Source organism: Elgaria multicarinata, chromosome 2 (genome assembly GCF_023053635.1).
Source record: "Elgaria multicarinata webbii isolate HBS135686 ecotype San Diego chromosome 2, rElgMul1.1.pri, whole genome shotgun sequence".
In the NCBI taxonomy this organism is placed as follows: domain Eukaryota; kingdom Metazoa; phylum Chordata; class Lepidosauria; order Squamata; family Anguidae; genus Elgaria; species Elgaria multicarinata.
Genome location: NC_086172.1, coordinates 96,881,506 through 96,895,428, shown reverse-complemented (window position 1 = coordinate 96,895,428; position 13,923 = coordinate 96,881,506).

Sequence of the window (13,923 nt, the reverse complement as noted above, 5' to 3'; positions counted from 1 at the left end):
CTCTTTCCCCCCTTCTAAATTGGTGCTTGTAACCACTAGCAGTGAGAAGATGGGGATGAATTAGATACAGGGATGGAAACTCAGTCCTCTCTTGAATGCTGGCACTGTTTCCAGTCCCCATCTAATGTTGCCTTGCCCCTTGGAGGAACTCAGCAAGGAAAAGGGACAATTGGCCCATACCTCTACCAAGGGAAAACATAATATTGGGAACTATTAGGCTGTACAACTGCATTTCCGTACATTTCCTTTGAAAAAAAGCTCTATTTGAACCAGTGTGTGAGACTTATTCATTTCATTTATTTCATTTTTGTTCCACCCAACATCTAAAACTTACTTCTAAATGTCCCAAGAAAGCATGGTGTTTTTCTTCAGAACTATGAGATTTGCACATATGAAAACATATGCAAATGTAATTTATGTATTAATCAGCTAATGCAATTAAAGCTTAGAGGGGAAAGAAGTAGCATGATAAGGAAGCAAGCAGAGACAAATGAATAAGAGCATTGTTGTAAAATAAAGGGAAATTAATCAATCTATCATAGTCACATGGTGACATTTTAATTACTTTGAACTGGTTTGGTTATATATCACAGATACAATACTTAAATAACAGTGGCATTTACAGATTATTTAAGGAGGCCAACATTAGCTCTTTCTATCCAGCAGTGTATCAGATTTCACCCATAAGCCCTTGCTGATTTGACCTTGTCAATACCAACACCTTTTGATCACTAAACATTTGTACGTGGGTTTTGCAAAAGAAAAACCTGCTTTTGTGTTTTGGTGCTTCCAGGTGAAGATTTGATTATGCCCTTGCCCAGACTCATTCACAGAATCTTACCAGTCTCCAGACTATGACATCTTCCACTTGCAGCTTGCCTTTTCTTTCCCACCATTTCTTCCAACTTTTTCCTTACTGCAGAAAATCCACAGAAGGCAGGGGTACACCACCATTTTGGCCCCAAGGGCTGCATCAGGCAGTGTCAGGGAGCTGGACATGGGCATGCATGTGCACACACATACACGTAGACGCAAACACCTCTGCGCTAGGTGGAGGGAAGGTGGAATTGCTGCACAATGACTTCTGAATGGTAGTGGTAGAGCAGCGGTGGGCTGCTTGTGACCCTCCAGATACTTTAGCCTAAGACTCCCAGGATTCCTCACTATTGGCTATGCTGGCTAGGGATGATGGCAGTTGTGGACCTCCTGTCTTGATTCTAAGCCCTTCTGCCACAATAGAGACATCTGCTGTGTAATCTACGAAGCTTTATTAAAAAAATAAAAACATCTCTTCTCACCCGAAGGGAGTGTGAATGCTAGGAGCTATCCTCTAAGCCTAATTTGGCTAACAAAGCTAGGCAGTTGCTTTCAATTAAAGCAGGACAGTCCAACAGGCACTTTATCTCAGGGAGGGTCTTTCGAGCCATTACCCTGAGGGACTGCCTCCCACCTCCTCTCAACTCTGCCAGCTTGACCCTATAGCAGACTCTGGGATCTGTCAACTCCGATGTCCCCTCCCCCTCAGACAGACGCTGAGTTCCCAGGAGTAGAGGTGTCTCTAAGCTGTCTGCATTCTCGTTGATAAGTTCCTGGGAAGATTCATCCTTGACTCTTGAAGAGTCTTGGAGAATCTCCTCCCCCGTTTCCTGTGTTGGCTGGTAAAATAATTCTTCTTCTTCTTCTTCTTCTTCTTCTTCTTCTTCTTCTTCTTCTTCTTCTTCTTCTTCTGATTGACCCCTCAAAACCCCTTTCCCCACACTAGAACAAGCCCGATCCTGACACCCCCATATGTTTGGACCTATAAGTTGCCTACACCTCCGCTACCTGTAATCGCCCATCATTAAAAAGCAGAATAGTTGTAACTCAACTGCTGAATTTGCAAACCAGACTGATGCTGCACACTTGCCTCTTCTGCTTTAGGGCACAACTAACAATTGTTTCCTTTGTAGGTAATATGGCATTTTGTGTGAACCCAGTCTGATCACTATAAAATTATTTTAAACAGATAAATTGAATAGGTATTTTTAAATGGATAAATTGAATGGGTATTATTTGATTTAGGATGCCTGAACTAGCTTCCGTCTAAAGTATTTGAAATTCAGAATATGGAGGCTGCTACCCTTTTGTCGTCCACGGCACTGCTGTCCTTTAACATTTCCTTAAAAGTTGTAATCCTAAATTATTAGAAAACTTTATTCATACATAACTATAGCCCATGGGTTAAACAACCTACAGGCTGTTGTGCATGAGCTGGAGAGAGTGGACTCAATGCCTGCAGCACACCCGCTTTTACTCAGCAACCCACAATCAACTCCTTCGTAGGTTGCTGCATGTGTCATCCAAACCTGGAGTGCTGTGCTGTTTAGGAGCTAAACAATCCAGTGGTTAAACAACCCATGGTTTGTTGCTAAACAACCCATGGTTTGTTGTTGGGTTACCTGCTGGGTTATTTAGCCCCTAAACAACCCAGTGGTCTGGGTTCGCACATCATGCTGCACAATCTACAAAGGAGCCAATTGTGGGTTATGTGTTAAAGTGGAAGAGGTACATCCTGACAACACATCATTTTTTTTAAACTGCTGTGTTGTCGTTACGTGTGAATAGCCCCTTTGAGTTAAGGTTTCAAATGGGTGGGAATCTCATTTTTCCCTTGTCAGGGCCAAGACTGATTGTATGCTTGAAATGCCTTTGCTTCACCGGCCCTTTGGTTGATGCAGAAGGGCTTCAGATACCACTGCCACAATAACCACATATGGTCATGCCATGAAAGGACTCTAGCCATGGCTCCCTGCAGGATCAAGTCTTCTGGTCACTGGGCTGTTTTTAAAGACTGTGAAGTATGGCCAGTAAAAAGGTGGCAACTGCTAATCCTATTTAAGACAGTGGAATTCAAGGGATTAATTTGGTTTAAAATAAAGTAGAGTTTAGTTGGCTTAGGATCAGGTTGTAAATCTTCCGGTCACCTATTTTACTGAGATAAAATAACTATCACTGAATCTTAATTTAGAACCCATTTTCTCTGGAACACTGATAACACTAAGAACAATCATATCAGGCTGAATTTTCAACTATAACATGTGCTGATATACACTAAAGCTGCAACAGACTTGAACTTTCTGATGAAGATGTTTCTGATGAAGATAACATTTAAAACACAAAAAAGACCTGATTTCTAAAGCAAGTCTGATCTAATTTGTCAGGGAGGAAAACGAATAATCTATAAAGAAAAACACAAGCAAATGTGTCCTTTAGCATTTATTTTATTTGTAGCTTTGTGTGAAAGGCCTGGTGGGATGTGTTCACAACTAACAATTTACAGTTAGAACTAGAGCTAGAAGACTCCATACCACTATAGGCTTCACACTAATTGTCACTGACACTGAAACATTAATATTAAGTGCAGCTGTGTTAGATCAGATAAGAAGGTGGAGGGGGGAACATAGTTTAGTGGTAGAGCACATGCTTTGCAAGCAGAAGGTCTCAGGTTCCATCCTCAGCATCTCCAGGCTGCTGTTAGATGGACCAAGATCTGACTCAGCATAAGGCACCTTCCTATGTTCTTATGAAGCTAAGAAGAACCATGGTGAATCAGACCAAAGGCCTATCTAATCTGGCATTCTGTTCTCATAGTAGTCAACCAGATGCCTATGGCAAGCCTATAAGCAGGATATGGGTACAACAGCACCCACACACATGTGTTCCCCAGCAATGGTATACTGAGGTATACTTCCTCTGATACTGGAGGTAATATATGCCATCATGATTAGTAGCCTTTGATAGCCTTATTTCCTATGAACCAGCAATAGTTCAAAGTGAACAAAGTATTATGGCACCTTAAAGATTGACAGTCCCCGTCCCCCCCAGGGATAAGCTTTTATGGACTATAGCCCACTTCATCAGATCTTTGGGCCTGTTCAGATGTATTGAGGGTGGATGGTTAAGGGAATCACAAAGAGAGGAGGAGGTTTCACACTGCCACATGTTCATGGAACCATGCCAAGCCACGCGGTTCTGCTATCCCCCCTCCATAGTTAGGTCACTTACCTCTGTGCAGTTTAACCATACATCCCATCATCCTTCATGCCCCAAACGGGTGGCCCACTGGGGAAATGGAAAAAAAATGGCTGTGGACCATAGAAAATGTTGCCAGAAGTGGCGATCATGGATTTTGGCAGACTCTAAGTTCGCTGCTTCCCCCTGCCAAAATGAGCTGGAAAACCCACAGAGTCCCATCACATGATGCAGGAATCACGTAGAAGCCCACTAACCATCTTGCAGAAGATGGTTAGTGGGCATGGGTATTCTGCCCACTGGGGTGGGGTTCCTGCCACATAACATGTGAACAGGCCCTTTGTCATTTTTGTTGCAAATAGGCTAATATGGCTACCCCTCTGTAAATAGTTCCAAAATAAACACTTTTCTTGGGAGAAGGTTATTTGACATTTTCATTAATTTGATGGAAAGGTTTGAGGGACTGTAGTGGTGAAGTAGCAGTCAGCTTACCCAATCCATTGAGCTATTCACTGTACTAATGCCAGTGGGCCCTATCATTGAAAGGTAGTCTTGTGGAGAGAGAGGAGTTTGGAAGAATGGAGGGCGGGGGCGGGGAAATAAAGGGTTTGTGTAGGGAGAAGAGCTTGAAGAGACAATGCTGTCAAAGTTCATATGCCTCAAAGTTAGTCACCAGCCATGGGAATCCTAAATTTACTACCGTATTTCTTCGATTGTAAGACGCCATCGAATCTAAGGCGCACACTAATTTCAGTGCCACCAACAGGGAAAAAAAGCTTTGATTCGAAGAAAAAATAAATTTCTCCAATCAGCCAGCAAAGCAATTTTACGGTACATACACGCAGCGGAGGGGGAGAGGAACAGGGAGCGAGCGAGACACAGACATGCGCGCGCGCACCCACACGCATAGAGGCAGGTTACATGAATGGGAATCAGGAACCAATCGTCCCCTGCCTGGGAACGGACAGCCACACATGCATTCAAAAGCTGGTCTGCACCATTCACACGGACGGGAGGGGGTGGGCGGGCGAGCCCAACCAGCGCTGCTCAGGTGATTCTTCCGCTTCCCATCTCCTTAACAGAGGCGAGTCCGAGCTCTTTGGAAGCTCGCTGGCCTGCCAGAGCTGGGGTCCCTCCCAGCCGGCTCCCGGTGGCAACTTTTGAGATGCTCCAAGACGTTGCCCCTCTCCCCCCCTTCTCTCTCCACTCCCTTCTCTCTCGCTCGCTCTTCACCCCCTACCCTCTTTCCCCGCCTGTCCCGCTGCAGACTCAACAAATGTAATTACCGTATTTCTTCGAATCTAAGGCGCCATTGAATCTAAGGCGCACCCAATTTTTAGAGCTGTTACTTTAGGGAAAAAAGTGCGTCTTAGAATCGAAGAAATATGGTATTGACCCGGTTCGCATGTCACAATGAACCAGGTCAATTTTGGGGAAGAGCAGAGCACACAAGCTATTTCTTTTAACACCCTGTTCCTGGGTTTTTCCATGAGGTGTGAATCTGGAAACTCTGGGTTGTTTAGGGTGTTAAACAATCCAGAGTTAACTCAACAACAAAACATGGGTAATTGTTGGGTTAACTCTGGGTTGTTTAACCCCTAAACAACCCCAGAGTTTCCAGGATCAGACATCATAATAACAGAATGGGGAGTTCCTGGGTTGTTAATGGAATGGGGAGTTCCTGGGTTGTTAATAGAAAACAACCAGCACACAGCTTGAGTGCTTTGCTCATCCCTGAATTCCTGGGTTAAACAACCCAGGAATTGCTGCTGTGATTTGCGAGTGCCTAACTCCAACCACAGTCAAGCTGCCAATGCCAGCAATGAGCCATACTTTCAAAAAGACTCCCGCGTGATCAAGCTTCACAAAGCTCCTTAGCTTAATTTTTTTTTGTTTTGTTACATCCATGTAGACCCCGAGTGCTGCTAACCATTGGTAATAAGGCTGTGCAAAAGACAAGCTAGTCCTGAACGTGTACATTTCCGAACAAGCAGGTCTTTTGAGGTGCTCTCTCTCATCCTTGATGCCACCACAAACCGATTTGTGTTTTAAACCTTTGGCCAGTGATGTCTTTATTGATATGTTAGTTCAGTGGTCCTAATGCTGTGTCAGATATGCCTAGGGAGTGAGTGGTGGAAGAATTTAGTGGACTCAGGTGGGTGGGTTAGAAAGAGATGGTGAAGGAGATATTGTTGGGGCCATTTGATCCAAAAGCTCAGGAAGAAGAGCTGCCAATCTCTCAAGTTTTATTTGTATATTGCTCTATTTTGAAAGCAGAAAATAAACTAATATACTGAACACAACCACTACCTACTGTGCTTGGAACAGCTTCAGATTATGGCTTTTGATGCATGTTGGTAGATGTTTCTCTCTAGTTCCTGCCCTACCTTGACTTTGACCATGTGCTTTGCTAGGCCCTTCAACATTAGCCTCTGCCACATGCTTCATCTGCCTTCCACTGTTCTACTCTATTTTGAACCAGTTCAGCACTGTACTGTCAGATAAAAGACTGAAACACCCTGCACATATATACTATTGGTATAGATACACTTACATAGCACATCAAGTCTCCGAAATAGACGCATACATGCTCTGAGGCTGCAATCCTATATAGCAGGGATGGAAAACCTCCAGACTGTGAGCCTAATCTGGTCTGCAGAGGTTCACCATCTGGTTCACAGAAGCTTTAGTTCCCTCCCCACTAAGCCTTGCCCCTGGAGGCTGGTGGGGAGAGGATTCCCTGCTGTTATCTCCAATCAGTGACTGGAGATAACACCAGGGATTCCCCTGTGTGTCACTCCCCCTGCCAATTAGAAAAGAGAGTTCCTCTACTTAGCACACACATAGTGAAACCAGGGATAGATGATGTCAGGGAGCTTGGCCCCATCCCCTGATATCATTAAGCTCGGAGGGGTGTATTTATGGAGGTAATCTGGTCCCCTCCACAAAGAAGTTTGACTCTCCTGTTATATACACTTACCAGGGAGAAATTTCCATTGAATTCAGTGTTACATATTTCTGAGTAGATATGTTAGGATCACACTGTTAGTATGTCACAATTCATAATTTCATGAGATTCCTGTGTTGCTATCTAGGTATACAAAATTGGGATATAAATAATAAAATATCTGAATGCAGTTTACCCATTCCTTCTTTAGCATTAGATTAGAATTGGGGGGGGGGAAGGGGAAGAGAATCTGCAGACAAAATAATTTTTATTATGCCATTAGAGATGACAAGAGAAATGACTAAAAACTGGGCATTTTAACCACGAAATTGGGGAGGGGGGAATAATCTGGAAAATGCAGTTATTCATGAAGAGTTTGTCATGTTCACATTGTTATGTACACACACACACACACACACACACACACACACACACACACGAGCTGAATGCTATGATTTTAGAATGCATTCTGCAGTGCTTTGAATCACCTCCACTAATTTCAATGGGGATTACCCAAGAACAAATACAAATATTTGGTCAGGCTGAAATTCCTGTGGGAAGGCCTTTTAATTTGATAAAAATAGAATGTTCCAACAAACCATACTGTGATGTGACTTGGTGGTTGAGAATTTAATTAGCTCTCTGGTATTTGTCAGAATGTTTTGTTTCCCACCCCCATTATCAGAAACAACACACACACTTTTCTTTTTCAGTACACATTTGAAAGGAGCTGTAATCTTTTCAGTTCAAATATACTTTGTTAAATATAACTTATAAAGGGCAAATTAGGATGTGCTGTTTGAAAATCATACTATGCTGGATGTTCTATGAATATAGAAATAAACATCAAGGAACAGTTCTGCACATGCCCAGAACTTTAATTTTGAATGACCTAGAGGATGTTGGATCACAAGGTTTCAGCTTCCAGATCTTATGATTACAGCAGGGCCATGGTTTGGAGGCACATGATGTAGTCTTACTGAAGCTTTTGAAATCTGGAAGTAGATCTACACCAAGCAGGATATGACACTTTGAAAACGTTTCAAAGACTGTATATGGAGTGTGTCCTGGGCCCCAACAGTTGTCACTACTGTTATAAACCGTTTTAAAGCAGTAGTGTAGATCCTGCCCCAGGGTCTAGTCTCTGCTTCAGTGGGAGAACTCCTTGGAACCCCAAGTACATCACCTCGAGTTCCGCTAAAAAAAGCTGGATATAAATTTATTCACAACACAATTTTCCATTACTAGGCCAGTGCACTCAACTTCTATGCAGCATCATGTGTTATGCTGTGAGATGCTAAGAAGATGGGAAGAGGTTCATATTGCAAAAGAACACTTGCAACTCTTGACGAAATGTTGGGAAATGGTTGTGGCTATGCTACACATTTGCAAGTCACACTGATTACCTTCAATAAATAAAGTTCTGAGCAAACAGCTTTCCTATATAGTTTATATACCATTTTGGATAAATGCTGCCTGGGTTCAGTAAAGTTTACTCCAAGTCAGTTTACATAGTACTAGGCATTTTGTGATTACTTCATTCTGGCTAAGTCACACTAGTTCACTGTTTTTCTCCAAGGAAACACAATCTCCACTTGGGTTTCATTTCATTTTCAGAAGACAGCACTGGTCTGGAGACGTATGGAGTTTTGTAATATCTGCTTTATTCTCTCTCTCTCTCTCTCTCTCTCTCTCTCTCTCTCTCTCTCTCTCACACACACACACACACACACACACACACACACACACGGGGTGGAAGTGGAGACAAAGTCATTAGGGTGGAAGCCTGACATTCCACATTTGGAACTTTCATTAAAAAGGAGTGAAGTTTAATTCCTTGGCTAGAGATGTTGGAATAAGCAACAGCCATTTGTTGAAACTGTTGTATGGAGGGAGAAGGAACTGGTTGAAAAGTCACTAAATGATTAATACATATTGTGGTTTCAGTTTTGCTTACTTTACTTTGCCTGCTTTAATTGTAAGAAGAAAGGATGCCTGTTCATATTAAGCAAAAGATGTGTTTAAACTTGCAGTTGTCTTCTGTCTCAAGTGTGATTAGACAAAACTTACTCTGCAATGACATAAAGGGCACTGATGAACTGTAAAATCAAGGGGTGTACAGTAAATAAAAATAAATGTTAATTTCTGAAACGTTGAATGTGTCACTTGTTCTTTATTTCAGAGATTTTAACATTTAACATATTCTGTAGAACACTTTTGTCTTCATTGTAAAGTGTAGAATTAGACATGTGACCAAGGCCATGCCCCTTGGGGGCCGGACATGTTGAGTTGGCCCCGCCTTGGGGTGGCCATGTTGGGGTGGCCACGCCTCCTTGAGGGTGGCCATATTGTCCTCCTTTTTGGTTTCCAAAATACGGTCACCCTAGAAAAAGAGCCATCACTCCTGTGAGGCAGTACATTCATTACCTCACATCAAATTCCTGGAGAGTTATGCCAATGTGCCATCAACAAACTCTCATCTTTCCACCTCTGTTTCACACTATTACAAACTGCAAACATTGGTATTTCTTCAGGTACACATACCAGCTCCCTCCCTTCAGCTGGAGGGATGTAACCTTCTCCAGATACTGATGGGTATCACCTTTGAAACACTTGTGAAATTCCCAGCTATCAGGAGACCATCTCTTAACCCAGACTTTCCTAACCAAGTGCCCTACAGAGCTCTTGGTCTACAATCCTAGGAAGCATGATTAACTGGAAGGGTCTTATGACATTCCAACGTCTAGTCAACTTATTTATTTTTTGCATTTATATCCCACCTTTTTCCTCCAAGGAACCCAAGGCAGCATACATAATCCTCCTCCTCTACATTTTATCCTCACAACAACAACCCTGTGAGGTAGGTTGGGCTGAGAGTCTGTGATTGGCCCAAAGTCACCCAGTGGGTTTCCATGGCCGAGTGGGGACTAGAACCCAGATCTCCCGACTGTCAGTCCAACACTTTAGCCACTACACCACACTGACTTGTTGATGTTGCTGGTTTTTCTCATCTGGGACACTGTGCAGAAGCTAGATATTCATTGCTGATGCTTACCTGAAGGCTTTTAGCTTAATATTAGCCAGAGTTCTTTCGTTCCTTACAGTGTTGTCTGTAAGGTATTTCTGTCCAGCCTTACAATTCCACCCACCACCAACTAAGGCCAAACAACTAACTGTTGTTTGGCCTTTTAGTGTGGTATTTCACAACTTGTGTTAATATTGCGTCAGTAACTAAGTCATGTACATCCTGTTGTGGTTTTCTTGATACAGTACTAGATGGAAGTTACTTCAGCCCTGATATCAAATTGCATCTGAACTAGGGTGACCATATTTGGGAAACCAAAAAAGAGGACACCTAGTGTGTGTGTGGGGAAGCAGCTTTCTTAGTCCTGCAGAAAGTACGTTATTCCCCCGCCACCTTAAAGAACCCAGTTGTGGAGGAGGGGAAAGGATTTCATTCTGCACCACCACCATCCACTCCAATTGGAGCCTTTTCTATAATGTCCACGAATGACCCACTTTCCCCTTTAAGACCTCAATTGGAGCTCGGGGTGAGGGGAATGATGTGCCTCAAGAAAGCATGTCATTCACTCCTGCCATGCTAATGGCAGCCTTAAAGGGGAAGGTGTGTCATTCCAGGACATTATTGAAAATTATAGAAAATCCCCCCTGACACCATGGAAAGAACAAAAACCAGGACAAATCTGGGGAAATCCTGACAGTTGGTCACCCTAATCTGAACTGAGAATCACAATGGTATATAATTAGGCTTTCTGCCTGCCTGGCTTTTAACTGGTTGCTCTGTCATCCAGACTGTTCTCTCTTAGCTTGACTTCAATAGTAGGACAGCTCTATGTGTCTCTGGCTAGTAAGTAGTCATAGGGCCTGTTCAGAAGACACCTTAAACCACAGCTTTAACCACGGTGAATAAGGCTTTTTGCCTTATTTTCTATGGTTAAAGCTGTGGTTTAAGGTGTCTTCTGAACAGGCCCATAGTGATAGTTAATTTATTTGTACACCACATTTTCTACAATACATAGTGGTCAAAGCGGTTCACAAAAATAAACAACTACAATAGCTGTAATTATTCAATATTACAATACTATATTAACTCAGCTACAGTTAATTTAAAACGTCAGGAATTTAAACAAACACAAGACATATTAATTGGTCAGTAAACAATACCCAGTACTGATAGCTAGTATACATTATACTAGCTGTGTTGGAGAACCTATTGTTCTTGCTGTTCTGTATGCAGTGGAGGAGAAAGTGGTATCCTTGGGTAAGGGGTTAGGAAAAGGAATAGAAAATACCCATATCTTAATGCCTCTACTGAAATCTATGGAGTAACTACATTTGGAAAATCTGCACAGTTCTGGTTGCCACATCCTCAAAAGGATATTGTAGAGCTGGAAAAGGTGCAAAAAAGGCCAACCGAAATGACCAAGAAGTTAATCAAGCAACTCCTCCTTGAGGAAAGGTTATATGTTTAGGGGCTTTTTAGTTTAGAAAAAAAGGTAAGGGGCAATATGATTGAAGTTTATCAAATTATGCATGATGTGGAAAGTCATCAGCCTAGCTCCAGCACCCGGCATGGTGGGGCAAATACTGGGGCTCATGGGAGAATTTGTTGCTGTTGCTGCTAGGCTGACAGTGCTACCATCACCACAGCCGATGCGGCTCAGCTGAGTGATGCCGGTGCTGAGCAGAGCTATAGGCCCACAAGGTTGTATATATTAGTAGCCACCATATAAATGATGCTGACCCCAACCCGGTGAAGGGTTTATTTATTATTTATTTTATTTATTTATTGCATTTCTATACTGCCCAATAGCTGAAGCTCTCTGGGCGGTTGGTGTTATTAGCATGCTGGTGCCATCCAGTAAATGTGTGCAGGCCAGGAGTTCTGCTTGGTGCTGCCATCAGCCCCCCACCTTGTAGGGACTGGAAGTAATCCAGGCAGAAGAGGTGACTGGACTTCCTGGAATGTACGCATGTACTGGCTATTGCTGGTGTGTTAGTGATGCCCTCAACATACGAATGTCAGGTGTAAGAGTGTTGTGATTAGCATGGTGCTAATTAGCATGATCACTAGGCACCAAAGGCTACCTGCTAAAAATAAGTGGGAAGGAAGTGGGAAGGAATATGTAGCAGGGAACAGGTGCTGGCGGTGTGTGTGTGTGTGTGTGTGATGGTACAGACCCACCAAAGGTAGCTCGTTTAGCTCCTCTCAAGCCTGGAGCCAGGGCTGACAGGTGTTTTCTCCTTTCATAACACTAGAACCCAGGGTCAACCTCTGAAGCTGATTGGTGGGAGATTCAGTAGAAACATGTCAGAGGCAGTATGCTCTCAATACCAGTTGTTGGGCAATACGAGCAGAAGGGTACTATTTCACCCATGTCTTCCTTGTGGGCATCACATAGGAAAGTGGTTGGGCATGGTGGGAAACAGGGTGCTGAACTAGAAAGAAATTTGGCCTGGACTAGTCATGCCCTATGGCAGCCATCTTGTGCTGATGCCTACAAGAATTTTTCAAATTTCCAAATGTGCTCACAGGCTCAAAAGGGTTGGGGACCCCTGCTTTAGATACAAATTAACTCTCCTAAAAAATAGCTCTGGCCTGAAACATGTTTGTCCTCATGTATATATATTGGCTTGCACCACTTTGGAGTTATCCGTTTGTCGTTCTACACTACTCCTGATGCCTGGGCTGAATTATCAGTGCTGACGGAACCTGGGAAAGAAACGCTGCTGCTTCCTGTTCTTGTGCCTCTCACAAGAACAGTGTTGTCTCGCACTTGTGCATTCTTTGTTGTGTAATAATTAGAGATAGGAGTGCAGTGCAGTGCTGTTACTTAGGAGTCACTATCATGTCATGTTGTGACAGGTGACACTATGTTGCCACTGGCCAAATGTCACAAGGATGTGCTGTGATGTGGGGAATATTTTCTGGATGTGGTGTCCTCCTCCTCCCTCCCAGTCCCCTTTCCTTTTGTGTCATGTCTTTTAGATTGTAAGCCTGTGGGCAGGGGACTGTCAAGAAATACTTTTGTAAGCCGCCGTAAGAGCCTTTTTTGGCTGAATGGCAGCATAAAAATGCTTAAATAAATAAATATAAATAAATACTTGGATTCTGTGAAGAGTGTTGCAGTTCCTGGCTAGCCTATTATAGCTTTATAACTGAGTTAGCACTGTCCTGCTGAGTGAGCTCTGGATCTTGCAGTTTACGCTGACCTAATGTGCACTGACTGAAGCTGCACTGAGCCAGCAATCGTCTTGTCAGAACCATAAGATGGTGCTACATAGCAGCATTCCTTGAAACACATTTTCCTGCCCCTTATTTCTATCCCACCTTTCAATTTTTAGACTTAGGTGTTTGTGTGTATTTTTAGAATGGGGTTAAAAATTTCATATTTCTGCTTTGCTGTGGCATTATTGTGTTTATTGGGCAGAATCACAGACTTGCTTTGAAAACTTCAGCTATGGAGCGGTATATAAAATGTAATAAATAATAATAATAATAATAATAATAATAATAATTAAAGGGAGTTATTCTTTTCCATAAGAAAAATGTTAAAATCTGTATTAGGATTATACTTTTATTAGGCCAGCTCTGTGGCCACATAATAGCATTCAAGCTTTCAAGTTCTGTAGAAGTCTTAATCAGGCTAGCTGGTAAATAAAGCAAAATCCAAGGGGTCAAGAAAGAGAAGGAAAAACGTAGCTAATGTTATAGCCATGGAGTTTGCATTTATAGTCAGTCTTAACATGGGATGTGGGAGGATGTTGCAGTCATTCCAATAAGACTCTTCCAGATGCTGTGATGGTTTCAGATTGCATTTAGGACTCTCCCTACAGCCGCTGGGATGAAGTTCAATAAGTCTGAAAAAATGGGCTTGTGTGGTTGGTTTGAGCACTCCCAGACTTAAACATTTCTGCTCAGAAGTACATCCCACAGTTTGCTC